The sequence below is a fragment of the Saccopteryx bilineata genome, chromosome 1 (genome assembly GCF_036850765.1).
Source record: "Saccopteryx bilineata isolate mSacBil1 chromosome 1, mSacBil1_pri_phased_curated, whole genome shotgun sequence".
NCBI lineage: Eukaryota > Metazoa > Chordata > Mammalia > Chiroptera > Emballonuridae > Saccopteryx > Saccopteryx bilineata.
In genome coordinates, this window is record NC_089490.1 from 17,375,298 (window position 1) to 17,389,294 (window position 13,997).

A 13,997-nucleotide genomic window follows, 5' to 3' on the forward strand; every position below is an offset into this window, starting at 1 on the left:
GTTATTAAACTGTTGATCTTGCTCATTTCTAGTTTTCTGGACCCTATGGCATTGTTTCACAGTTTCTAAAGATCTCTAAATAATTCAGAGACTCCCATCAGCAAGCTCTGAGCCTATGAAATATAATTCATTTGAGTCTAAAAGTTAGAAGTTTCTGAAATAGCCAAATTGACTTAAACATCTCCATGGATTCGTGGGCTTCAGTTTTCCTTGAGGTCCCGTTCCAGCACTCTTCGCCAGCTCCTCACCACTACCCTGGGTATCTTCAGCTACCTTCTCTCCTGGTAGAACGCCCTCTTTCTGGTCAAATGTCACCTAGGACTTCTTACTGGGAGAGTATGCCCTTTTCCTCCTCCCAAAATAATCCTGCTCAAAGTGTATTTATCTTCACGAATTTCCTTGGACTACTCTCAGCTGGCGTTAGACACTGTGTTCAGAAAGACCATTTGGCATATGTGCATACAAATCATCATTAATATTGAAACTCTGGAAAAATCCAAAGAATGGTTTGTTCCAAATGGATTTTTTAATGTCCGTCATTTAAAAAATACGACATGGTCATGGACAGTTTGCTACAGTTGGTCCTGCGGTGTGCTGGTGTGATCCATTGGGCTACAAATGAGTAGTGTTTGGTGGTGGCCAGCCCGTTCTGTGCAGTATGAAGAGTGGTGCAGATTATAAAGGGGTGACTCAACACTGGCACTCTCAGACAGTGGTGGCTTCAAACTGTCTACACAGAGGGGGCTCGGAGCAGCAGGTGGCTGTGGAGTGGCACCTGAAGCTGCCCTCTGTGGGGCACCTTACACGGCACAGCGACGGGCTGAGGAAGCACCACACGCCTGGTCTGGAGGGTCAAGCACCTTCTCCCCTGGATGAAAACCACTTCCCACTGAGCAGGAAATACTCCGAGGCTAAGAGAAATTTGAGGAGAAACCGTAGAACGATAAGAATTGGGTACGACTGATACACATTCTCACAAGGCTGTTTATTCCTCCTCCCTCTGGGTCCCGCAGGTGTACCATGGCCAGCCCTGCTGCTGAGGTCTTACTGTGCACATCCTCGTCGGAAGGTCAACAGGGCTCCCTGTAAAATCACACTTTCTCTTTTTAAAATATGTCATGATGCTCTGTGTGTGGGGCAGGGGGGCATCTTCAAGATTGAAAATTTTTACTTTAGGAGCAGGAACTGATAAATAAAATATTATTTTTGTGTTTACAGAATGCATATATATATATGTGCTTTGTGACTGTGTCTTTTACTTTTAATCTAACATGTATTCAATAACTTCAAAAATGATCATATTTAATGTAGCCTCAGCGACTTACATAAACTCTCTATATCATGTATAAGGTCTTCTGGGATCCTAAACACTGGTTTATTTCTTGCCGTGTCTTCAGCTTATATTCTGTTCTTACTTTTCATCACTCTGCTATCGTGGAGTGAAATATCTCCCAAGAATTTCCACTGGTCTAGAACAGGTTAGGTTAAGAAAATCTGTCTTAGGCTGAACAGGAGTGTAGACCCTATACCCTTGATTTAAAGGAAACCAGCTAAGACCAACAGCCACAGCCCATGAGTCCAGAACTCAGCTCTCTACTCCAATTCTTCCTTCTCTCCAACCCAGACATCCTCGCTGGTTTGTCTCTCTGCTCATTTTCTCCGTCTGATTCGAAGACTGAAAAATACTGACTTCAATGTGTTTTCCAGGCTGATAGCGTAGCCTTTCAGGTTAGAACTGGCCCTGAACTAAGGGTTATCTAACCCTTCCCCCACTGGACAAACAATTCCGTATCTAGGTCTTCTTACAATAAACGGGCTGGATATCTCTCTCTCTCTCTCTCTCTCTCTCTCTCTCTCTCTCTCTCCCTGCTTTTACTATTCTCCTACTCAGCCTGGAACAGTGAGGCCTGACTGAACCTGGTGGTCTAGCATGTGATCCTCTAAATACCTGCTTTGATCTTTTCTGAGATTGTCCTGGAACATTTTGTCTAGCAGCAAAATACCCCCCAATTAGATAACCCTCTGTTGAAATTAATGACCCTAAACTGCTCATTTTCCTTTTTTATTTTTCTCTTTATATAACATACCTGGCTCTTAGAAAAGTAGTCAAAAATATTTCCCTAATTGTGGGATTTCTAGGTCCAGCATTATTGTCGAAATAGTTTTGTAAAAGAGAGAAACAGACGTGGCACACCCATTTTGTTTAAAATCTGAAAGTAAGCTTTGGAGCACTCTGGAATGTATAATAAGAATGTTATAGCAATTATAATTCACCTTTTGAGTAAGAATATCCTACTATGTTTTATTATACTGTATCCCTCCTACCAAGTCTGGAATCAATTTGATGGATTTTTGATTTTTATGTCCTAAAAGATTTATTATCTGACAATAATTTTAGAAAAACTGAATGTCAGTATTCATAAGATTGCTTCCCTATGGATTATTTCTCCAGGATTTGGCAAATCAAAGTCAAACACATTTATATTAAAAAAAAAAAAAACCTAAGCATGTTAAAATTGGCACATATGGCAAATTAAAAAGGCATTTTGCTTGGCTCTTTCATCAGAGTTCCGTTCAATGCTCGTCCCTGTTTGCCATCCCCGGACTGAGCATCACCACATCAGCAGGGTAGAGGTTTGGCCTCTGAACAAACTCCATAACCCCAACCGCCCCCCCTTCTTACTCGACTGTAAGAACGACCATAGCTAAACTTAGTTCTCAATGGCAGTAAGGAACTCATCCATCAAGCATATCTTTCTTTCCTTTTTAAAATTGAGGGTCCCCCCCACACACACACACTCTTCATTTTAAAATTCAATGTGGTGCTTAACAGTTTCCAAATCTGACCATACACATCACTGGAACAATACTATTATGGGGCTAAGAATTCTAACGATCTCAAGAATTTACAGCAGTTCACTTAAACGGTCTTGTAGGAAAACATTTTTTTTTTTTTTACATATACCAATTATCTTCAAGATTATAGGTAAACTGAAAATATCCTTTACTACCCTGTGTATGACAACAAGGAACAGATAGTGATAACATCACCTAGCAGAACTCGGGTATACATCTTTAAAATTTTTTATTCTTATGCAAGAAGTTGACTGTTGTCAAACTGATTATAATAGCTCTCATCGAAGTCTGAGTACGGACATCAAAATCGGCAACAGGCACGGATTTGAGGACAATGTCACTCATGGTAGAGACGTAGGAGGAAGAACTGTGGAAGCACAGATAGATGTCTAGTATCAGGTACAATACTTCGCCCCATTTTATAGTTCAGTAATACTTTCTCCACATTTTGAAGAGTCACAGGTCTCTCCGTGGCCACAAAGACTCCTTGCTGTTACAAGTGGCAGGACTTCGAATGATGCCTTCCAAACATGCTCAAGTTACTTGCTGAAGCCTTTTTGGTAGCCCAGAAGACCCTGTCTCCTCTCTCCTAGCTTGAAACCAATACAAGGAATAGATACAAAAGCCAGCCTTCCGGAGAATATGAAGATACCTATCCACAAGAGATGCTAGAAAAGTAGTTTCTATGCTTAACACTTTAGCTGAAATTGATTTCCTGTCAGTTTCCCTCATGCGTATACCTGATTCGTAAGAGAAGCCAGAAGGAATTGATCTGAGATCTCGGTTTCTTATAGAAACGGTTTCACTCGGGGGCTCACTCATGGCCCTGTGCCTTCCGATCCATCTCTCCATCCCGTGCCCTTCATCATAGAGATGTTCAGTGCTCAAGACAGCGTCTTCCGAGACCCCCTTTGGTTGGCATCCGACGGGGAAGACAGGGAGAGGGAGAGATACTCTGTTTTTCTCTTCCTTCCTCACACCCTCCCATCTCCTGCCAGGGACCCCCCTCACTGAGACACCCCCCCCGCCTGCTTCAGTGGCTTCCTGTTGTTGGTAACCTCTGAGGGGCATCAGCGTCTTGGCTGGCTCCTCAGTTCTGCCATCACCAGTGAGGAGAAACTATCTGCATTGATTTTGTTGTTTTAAATACAGTGACTTATTTTCCTGGTTGGATCCTGACTAAGACACTTAATTAAATACACTATGTATGGTATAATGCTCTCAGATGTTATACAAGACTTACAGACAAACAAAGTTTTTGTATTTCTTTTCAAAGTCATAGGCAAGACGCTGTCCACTCTGCCACACAAGATCCTTGCATATATTTTACGAAAATTCAATATCTGTAAGCTTGTTCTGAACAATGAAATCTATGTAATTCAAAAATGCCTAAATGTTTCCCTATTTACTACTCTGCCCAAAGAATCATGGTTAAAAATGGTCCTTAAAGGCAATAATGAACTCATTCCAGTTGTCTATTATATCCATCCATCTTCTTTTAAACTGATTTTAAATTTTTAAAAATTTATCTGTGACATTTTTTTGTCCACATTTGTTTTAATGTTGTAGTTGCTTCAAACCCACATGAAAAAAATATAGATGATATATGTAGCACTAACATAAACATTGTTTCCTTATTAAAAAAAGTCATGCTACATTTGGATTTTATGAGGAATAATGAGATACTATAAATGACCTACTTTATATTCATCAAGACAGACCAATTACATTGTGGTAGCAAATTCACAAATAGCACTATAATCTCAGAGGCTTAAAATCAGCAAGGTCTCTTTCTTGCTCATGTATTTGTCCAATATGGTTTAAGGGGGCTTCTGCTCCATATATTTGACACTAACTTAGCAAGGCTGGGGGAGGTGACGCCATCTTGTGAGGCCACCATCTCAACATAAAGTTTCAGAGTTTGCCACCAAAAGGGAAGGGACCAAGGAGAACCTCATGCTCGTTCTTAAAAGCAAAAGGAACATCTCACATTCACTCATACTTCATTGGCGAGAGCAAGTCATGTGAACTCTCTTCAAGGAAACAGGTGTGAGAAGGAATCAGCTAGAAGTCTTGGCGAGCACTGGTAATACCTACCACACTCATTATTGTAAACAACCAAACAACACAAAAAGGAGCCCAGGTGAAAGTAAAAATTCACCAATCAAAAGTAACACTGTTAATGTTTGATAAAAAGTTTATATATTTCTTCATACATATATACAAATAGAAAAATAGATAGAGGTACTTTTACAAAAACAAAAGCGTATCACATGCATTTAAAAATTACTCGATTTAATTTTATTTGATTTAATAGAAGAAAAAAAAGAAACAAATGAAACTGAAGGAATTGGTGAGCTTTAAATAGATAACCCCCCTTCCATGGTATAAGATGTGTACTTTTTTTCTAAAACTGTTTCTTTAGAATTAAGAAATACTCATAGAAAATATTATGGGAACTGGGCTATTATGTCAATATAAATATGGTTGATAATTAGTACTGTATCCATTTCTTGCTCTGAAATATATATGGAAATTAGCTCATTTATAACACCATTCCCTTCCCTCCTTCTAACTCTAAATTTTTGTTAGATTTTAAATTATGTTTAAAATTTTTATTATTACTTTTATATTTTCCAGGTCTATAATACTCACTTGATATATTTGTTTCTTTTTATGTCTATATTAACCATTTGAGTAGTGAGTTTTTTTCATGTTCACTGACCCGAGACAGTTTTTTTTCAAAAAATAAAATAGTTCCAGTTACAGTTTTATTCACTTAAAATTATGTGCATTTAATAACTAATTTATGGAAACAAGAAGAACACACATTTGCCTTTTTTTAATGTTGCCTTACACATGTACGATCGTACTCCAGATGGTCAGGAGGCATGAGGACGTACAGAACATTCGTACTCCTCGAAGGGTTAAAGTCTCTCTTTCTCACCAGTCCTTCTGTAATGCTTCTTGGTTTCTGAGATCTTTATTTTTATTTACCTCTTAGTTGCTTAGACTTCATTGTCAAGAATTTTTTTTAAAAGAATGACTTCCTTCATTTTATCTCTGAATTCACATATGCTTAAAAGTATTTGTCTGATATTTTAAGGACAAACTGATCATTTGGCTGGGTGTAAAATTATTAGGAGAGAATATCCTTGATTCAGAACTGCTTTTACTGTCTTCTGGCACTGGATGGGACTATGGACAAGATTGAGAACAATCTCTCTCATTTTCACTCATAGTTGGCTTCCATCTTCTGACTTGATGTCCATAAGACTCTTTCTTTAGCTTTGAAATTTAGTAACTCCAATAGGTTTTTATCATGGATTTGAGCTCTTTCAATATTTTCTTGGACATGGTGTGTCCTTTCCATCTGCAGATTCAAGTTATTCTGAATTTCAGGAAACTTCTCTCTCTATCCATGTTCTTCCTGTTGCCTTTGTTCTTTTCTTCAGCATTTCTAATTATGTATAATCAGGTTCTCTTTTGTCTTTCTCAGTATCACTTTCTCTCATTACTTTTTATCTCCTTAGTTATTTTTCAGCCACATTTCTTCCTTTTCTTTTTTCTATCTTCCTTCTTCTTTTCCTCTTCTTCTTCTTCCCCCTTTTTTGCTTCTGATGGCACTTTCATCTGTATAATGGCTTTCTTTTTCTTTTTCATTTGTTCTATGAATTCCCCAAGTTTGCTTTTCACCTTCTCTTGTCTTGGAATCTTTTCTGTGAATGTTTCTCCATTCTTAGTCAATTTTTAAAAATGCATTTAAGTAACACCTAAGATTATAAAGAACACATCATCTGCTTCTGATGTAATCAACTTTCAGATATATGTTCCTTAGTCCCTCCTCTACCCCCTTCACACACTCTCTCTATATGGATAGGTATTCAGTTGTTTTCTTTATGATAATTTTATCTTTTAACATGTCCATCTTTTCCCCGAAGAGTAGTCTGGAGATGGTTGAGGAAATATTCAAGTTTAGTTTGTGTGCAGAACACTTTTATTATCTGTTGTGTCCTTAGCCTTAACAGCATACATTTTCCTCAATTTTTTGCACTAAGAGGTCTGGGATGGTAAACCTCTTTAAGTCACAAATTCACTGAGCCCCACTCCCAAACAAAGGCCATCTTTCTTAGCAATGAGCCGAGACCAATGGACACAAGAAAGGTCTATCTTTAACACTTATTTTTTTGGATGCACCTTTTATAGTGCAGAATATATATCTGTGTAACAGCATTTCTACCATACTTGCCTATGTACTTAGATTTAAACACTCTCACCAAAAGATCATCAGGTTTGCGTTTGAGAATTGTGACCCTTTCTTAAAAGGGAAACTGCCTTCTGCCTGAGGTTGGCAAATGTATGTGTTGGCTCTCAGCACCCTCCCTCACCATAATTCAAATTTCATAGTATTTGGCAAGTTTTCTCATGGCTTGAGGTTATGGCTATTTCCTTGTTTCACTGAAAATGGCTTTTATTCCCCCTCTAGTTTTCACATTTTGTTGCTGTTGTTGGCGAATTTCAATAACAGGGAGTAGAGTGAAAATTACTTTATTCTGCTATGTTTAATCAGAAATGAGAATTTTAAAGATCAGGAAAAACTACAGAGCTAAATTTTTACAGCCAAAAAGATTATGTTTCTCTAATCATGTTTTATAGGGTATGCACATTCTGACATTCTAATAATGACCATACCAGACCACTTCACTTATTTTAACAAGTATTTTAGATTTCAAAACTCATGGTTCATGCAATACTGCTAATCAGATTAGATGACAGCAGAATGCAAACTATGTTATAACACAAAGTTACTATTTTAAAATATATATTTCTCATATATAAAATGTAAGAAAGAGAAATGCCTGGCATATAGTATGTGCTCAAACTTTATTTTTTTCCTTCTAGTAAGGACATACAATAGATCAGGCATCCCCAAACTATGGCCTGCGGGCCGCATGTAGCCGCCTGAGGCCATTTATCCGGCCCCCTGCAGCACTTCCGGAAGGAGCATCTCTTTCATTGGTGGTCAGTGAGAGGAGCACTGTATGTGGCGGCCCTCCAACGGTCTGAAGGACAGTGAACTGGACCCCTATGTAAAAAGCTTGGGGACCCCTGCAATAGATAGAAGAAGAGGTAACACATCTTTTGCTAAGGCTTCTAGATGCCTACTAGGACCTAATAATAAGAGATGCTATTCATATTATAATATGGGAGGGGCCATAAATATTTAGCCTGCCGTGTATTTTGCTCTTCCCAGGTTCACAAATCTTGGAATAAACTTGCTAATTGTTTACAACTAATGTATCTTTCAAACAAAAAAATGTGAGTATGTGTCAGTCAATGTCTAATGGTGTAGTGGAATATGATTCCGGAACATCAATTACAACTTAAGTCCTCTTGTTTCCCACACACACCGCACAAGGAGATTGAGGCTTAGTGCTATTAACAAACACAACCTAATAGTAAAGATAATCTTTCCTTCCCGCATTACCCTCATGTTATCCACAGCGTGTCCAATGACAGCTGTTTCTATAAGTGGCATAAACCTACTAACTCCACTCACATCCTGTCTCCTGACTGTCTTTACACACCCACAAGGCCACACAACTCACTCCACAAGCGTGATAATGAGCAAAGTTGGAGAGCTTACAAAGCTCATCAGCACAGCTCAGATCAATCTAGTGTGTGTTTTTACTTCAAGCAAAGAGTTAGGTCAAAAGACCTCAAATAGCTCCTGGAAAAATAATTTATAAGTCCCATAAACATTATCAGTAGGGTGATTATTTGGAAACTAAATTTTTCCAAAAGGTCTGGAGTCTTGCAACTGTTTTTTAAAGTCAAAGTCGTCTGTGACGTGCTCTGTACTCATGCCCTTTCCGTTCTGGGCCTGAGAATCAGGACTTCCTCCTCCCACCCCCAGCAATTCAATAAAACAATGAATGAATGAGTGAGCACCTTGTTGCCAGGTACTGAGAGAATAGAGATGAACCAGTTAACAGTTTTGTCTTTAAACAGTTGCTAGCTGAGAACTGTAGGGTCTCTCTAAATGTCATTTAATTTAATTCTTACTATAACCCTAGCAGGTAGGCATTATTACGCCCAGTTTACAGATTAGGAAGTGCCGTTTAGGGGTGATGTGTCCGGGGCCACACACCTGGGAAGGGGTGGAGCCAGGAGTAGAACGGAAGGTCCCGGAAGCTCGGACTCTTCACCACTACCTGGCAAGGATGTGTAGGGACAGTGAGGAAGCCACAGAGTGGATGTCACACTGGCTGGAGGAACTCACCTGATGGTTCACACGGGGAAGGCAACCATGGGAAAAAAAGCAAGACCCTTACCCAGGGACCCTGGGCCTGCCCAACACTGGCACAGTATCTTCCTTTCTGATCAAACTTCCCCTCAAGCAGTGTCACACCAAAACGGGGGCGTTGGCAGGGACGGTTCTTTCCTCCGAGGACTGTGAAGAAAGGACCTATTTGAGGCATTTCTCCTTGTAGATGACTATTTCCATGTTCACGGACATGCCCCCTGCATATGTGTCTCTCTCTAAACATCCTCATTTAATCAGGACACAAGTCATATTGTTTACAGCCCATTCTAATGACTTCATTGTAACTTGCTTACCTCTGTAAAGACCCTGTCTCTCAATAAGGTTTATTCTGAAGTACTGGGGGTTAGGGCTTCAACTATGATCTGGGAGTGGGGAGGAGAAATTAACCCACAACAGACACTACTTCAAAGTTTTGGTGGAAAGGACCCTAACACACGATACTGATTCTATTCTCCAAATTGGCTTGTATAGGGGCCTCACGTTAGACGCATGATTCGCCGTGAGCAACGTTATCACTTCATAAAATGGACATTCCAATAATACTTTTATTAATGAGGCAATTTCTAGAGGGAGGATTCGGAATGAGGCTTGATTTTTGTTCATTTAGAACAGTTTCTTTTTCTAAGACTCCGGTCAAGAACTCGTGTCTCAGAAACGTCTGATGATGACCACCCCTTTCCCTGTCCCAGGACAAGACGGGGTGGATGCAATCGGGCATCACATTCCATTCAAAATAACAAGACACTTTCTAATAAGTGAAATCATTCATCAGTGAACAACTGCATTTCTAAACCTGATGTCCAAAGCAGAAACCATAAAATGAAAAGATTGATTTGACTATATATTTTTAAAAAATGTATAAAACGGGGAAAATATTTGCTAAATATGACAAAGACAAAAAGTTAGTATCTTTAGTGATCATTCACTTGATAATTATTACTGAGTCCCTACTATGTACCAGGCTCCATTTCTAGAAGCAGTGATTGTAGGGTAAACAAGACCAAATTCCAGTCCTCACGGAGTCATCAAATCAACACCTATTCTAACACTCCAAGAGAAAAACATATACAAGACATGAACAAAAACAAACACAAGTCACAAATGGCAAATAAAGATATAAAAAAATTTGGTAATCAAAAAAACAAAAATGGCCCTGGCTGGTTGGCTCAGTGGTAGAGAGTTGGCCTGGTGTGTGGATGTCCTGGGTTTGATTCTTGGTCAGGGCATACAGGAGAAGTGACTATCTACTTGTCTACCTCTCACTCTCTCCTTTCTCTCTCTCTCTCTCTCCCCTCCTCCCACAGCCATAGGTTGATTGGTCAAGTGCATCGGCCAGGGCACTGAGGATGGCTGAGCCTCAGGTGCTAAAAATAGCTCCATCACAAGCACAGCCCCAGATGGGCTGAGCATCAGCCCTAGCTGAAGGTTGTCAAGTGGATCCTGGTCAGGGTGCATGCACGAGTCTATCTCTCTATCTCCCCTCCTCTCACTTGGAAAAGATGAAAATAATCCCCACAAAAACAAGAATTTGGGGGGTTTTTGCCCACCAAATTGGTAGAATTTTCTAATTTAGTGGTGTTGGCAATGGTGCAGAATGCAGACCCACTCACATACTTCTCTGGGAGTGGGTTTCAACCAGCTTCTTAATGGAAAACCCCCAACTGTCCCAAACTTTAGCCTGAGCACATTAGAATGCCAAAATGCCATTGCTAAGCTCCACTGCAGACATTCTGAATCCGTAGATCAGAAATAGGATCCCAGAAACGGTGTCTTTTGTCCGTGGCAGGGCGCTCTACTGTGGGTCAGCCTCTGGCTATACCTGGGAACAGACTGCCCCGCCGTGGGCAGGGTCGAGCAGAGGGTCCCAGCTACAGAACTGTGCCGGGCCTGGCAATCAGCTGAGGAATGTCTTGCCCAATTAGACCCGATTAATTGATAGAAACATTTAACTATGAAGACATCACGTTATCAGCATACTTGCTACTGGTGGGCTTTGACACCGGGTCACACACAGTTCAGCGTTTAATATATTTATTCTCTTTGGCACAGCAACTCAATTTTTTTTAAATTTAATTTTACCCTAAGGATATAATCAGATCTTATTCAAAACAGTGGCAGGATTACAGAAATCATCTAAGGGGTCTGAGTAGGCGAGAAGAGGAGGAAGCTAATCTTGATGACTTTTCCTTAAAACGCTGGCTTGCAGAGACCATGGGAGGAAAGAGCGTCCGCCGTGTCCCACATATTCAGGCTTTGTTTTGCAAGTGTTTTCTGGTTACCATGGCAACTTCTGGGTTTCTCTGTGTAAATGGGAACTTGGGAACCTTGTTTTTGCAAAAAAAAAAAAAAAAAAAAAAAAAAAAATGAATAGTGTGTTGTTTTTATCCTGGTAAGCTCATTCCGTGCTGACAAATTACATTCTGACAGCTAGGGTGTAATCGAAAGCATGCTTTCTTTTTTAAAAGTATATACTTTAGAATAAGAAAGTATTTCCAGGGACTGAGAGTTATTTTTCATTTATATTTTTAGGTATTTGCTTTCAATAAATGAAGAGATAAATCGAAGTGCTAAATACTTGGCTATACTTTTTAAATAATCCAAAAATACATCCTCACGTGAATAGCCTGACATACGTCCGCTTGGTCCTGGCACCAGCGAGCTGCGGCGAGCGACGGACGCCAGCATCACACTCGAACCCTGGCCCGCCGCTGACACGCCGTTTTCATCAAGGCACGTGTGACGTCGGCCAAGCGTTCTGACACTTTGAGCCTCAATTTCCCCATAAAATAAGAATCAGAAATGGTCGATAAATATGTCGTTTCTCCAACAACGCCGGGTCTATGGAGCAGGTTTCTCAATGTACCACGGTAGCTGTTATTACCAAAAATAAATAATAAATAAATAAAAGCACAGAAATACCCAGAACCTATTAGATTGACTTCCAAGAGAAATCAGATTTTACCCTGGAAAAATGAATACATTTTAAAAAAAATGCCAACCAGCACTATTTTATTTGGACATCTCAAGGTTGCAGCTTAGCTTATCTGTAACACTATGACCAGATATTCATCGGTGAGTAGTAGGAAAAGACCGTCGGGACTGCGCCCAGTGGTAGACCGTGACAGACAAGCTTGCACAAAGTAAATGTGAGCTGCACAGAATTTTACGATCGTTTGAAAATATGTGGTCAGCTAAACTGAACACGCCAGATAGCAATGGCCAAGCTTTAAGTGAAGAGAGGTCATGGTAAATAAGGACCAGGAGCCCTCAGTGACCTGTTATAGGTGGGGAGGGAGGGACATAATTGTGAGGACAGGACTTAGACTTCTCTCGGGATGAGTCACTTCTGCAGGAAGGTCAGCCCTGAGGCCGGGACAGGTCTCTCCGCTCTGTTCTCCGAGAGCATTTGTTCTCTCCTCCGCTCTGTTCTCCGAAAGCATTTGTTCTCTCCTCCGTATTCCATTAGCGGGAGGACCCATCTATAGTCTATATCTCTTGATTTGCTGTTTATTAAGCTGTGTATGGAGGAATAGGATTTTGAACGGGGCATGCCACATCTCTCATCAAGATGCTCCTTAATTCTTAACACGGCTTCACTCCTTCATCGTCGATGACTTGACTTTGACAAATGCGAGCAGCACAGGGGACCACATGGGCAGAACGTGGGTGTAAAGCACAAATGCAAATTTTGTAAAGTAAAATGAGATATTCTGAAATTAAAAGCTATGTAGAAGTCTCCTGGAATGAAAATAATAACGTAAAGGGTCCTTAGGTCCATATTATACGTGGCACAGAACCTAGTTCATGTTTTAGTCTACTGACAAGTATTGATGCAGAGCCGTAAAAATACGTCAGCAGCGTCAACGGCAAAGGGAAGGGCCCGACACAGAGACAGAGGCCAACCCCGACTTTTCAGTGTCTGAATTTGGCTCCACTGAAAGGCGCTGGATCTAAGGAGGTGCATTCCTGAGGGCGGAGACGGGCAGGAGGAAGGGCCAGGTGATAGGCTTTCTCAGACCCGTGCCCTCCCAGCTCATCATCCTCACCCCTGCTTGCTGTCAGAGACAGAGAATGCGGGGCACGGTTTAAAAAGGAAACTGCCCGGATGACCAGTGAGGTGCACAGCGGGGGACTGTCCCCACACCCCCACCAGTCCATCCTTTCACTTCAGTGACGGTGTTGCTTTGTGAGAGCTGTGTGACCCTTTCTCTCCAGTCAGTAATGGCTGGGTTCGGGTCCCCTGACCGAGCTGGGTCAGTCCTGGCTCCCGCCCTGGGCTCCCAGGTAAAGTGCAGGTGCCGAGTTAGGTGTGAGTGTCAGGTTAACAACACAGAGGATAAGGCTGTCCCAAATACCGCACTGAATCCCGCTCACGTTCCACACTGCGCGGTGTCCCCGACCTGCTGACCTAGAGTGCTTCCTGTGTCCCGTGCGGGATTCTGAACGCCTTGTACATCATAACCCACCAGAGGCGTGAAAATGCACGGATATGTCAACAAATGCCACTACGTGAATGATTTGAGATTAGGAAGAATGAATTGTGTATTTTTAAATTTTAATAATTAGGCAAAACTTCCTGTCATTTGGGACACTTAATGAGCTGTCGCTCATTAGCTGCAAACCAATTTGTATCAAGTGGAAAAATACAAACCTTTAGAGTCCAGATTTTAGTTCCTGCTCTTTAACGCGCTGGCTGACCTTGAGAAAGCCTTCTCACATCGCTGGGTCTAGGTTTCCTAGGCTCCACGTGAGATGTAGATGAGATCGGTTTTAGAGGCTGTCACCGTCCCTAACACGCTATGACACCTTGCAG

At 41.0% G+C, this 13,997-nt stretch overlaps 1 protein-coding gene across 2 annotated transcripts in view; it reads right to left on the reverse strand.

The window, feature by feature from the left end:
• KIF6 (kinesin family member 6) overlaps positions 1 to 13,997 on the reverse strand; it is a 403,829-nt gene that overhangs the window by 263,128 nt on the left and 126,704 nt on the right. The gene's annotated exons all lie outside the window — the stretch shown is intronic.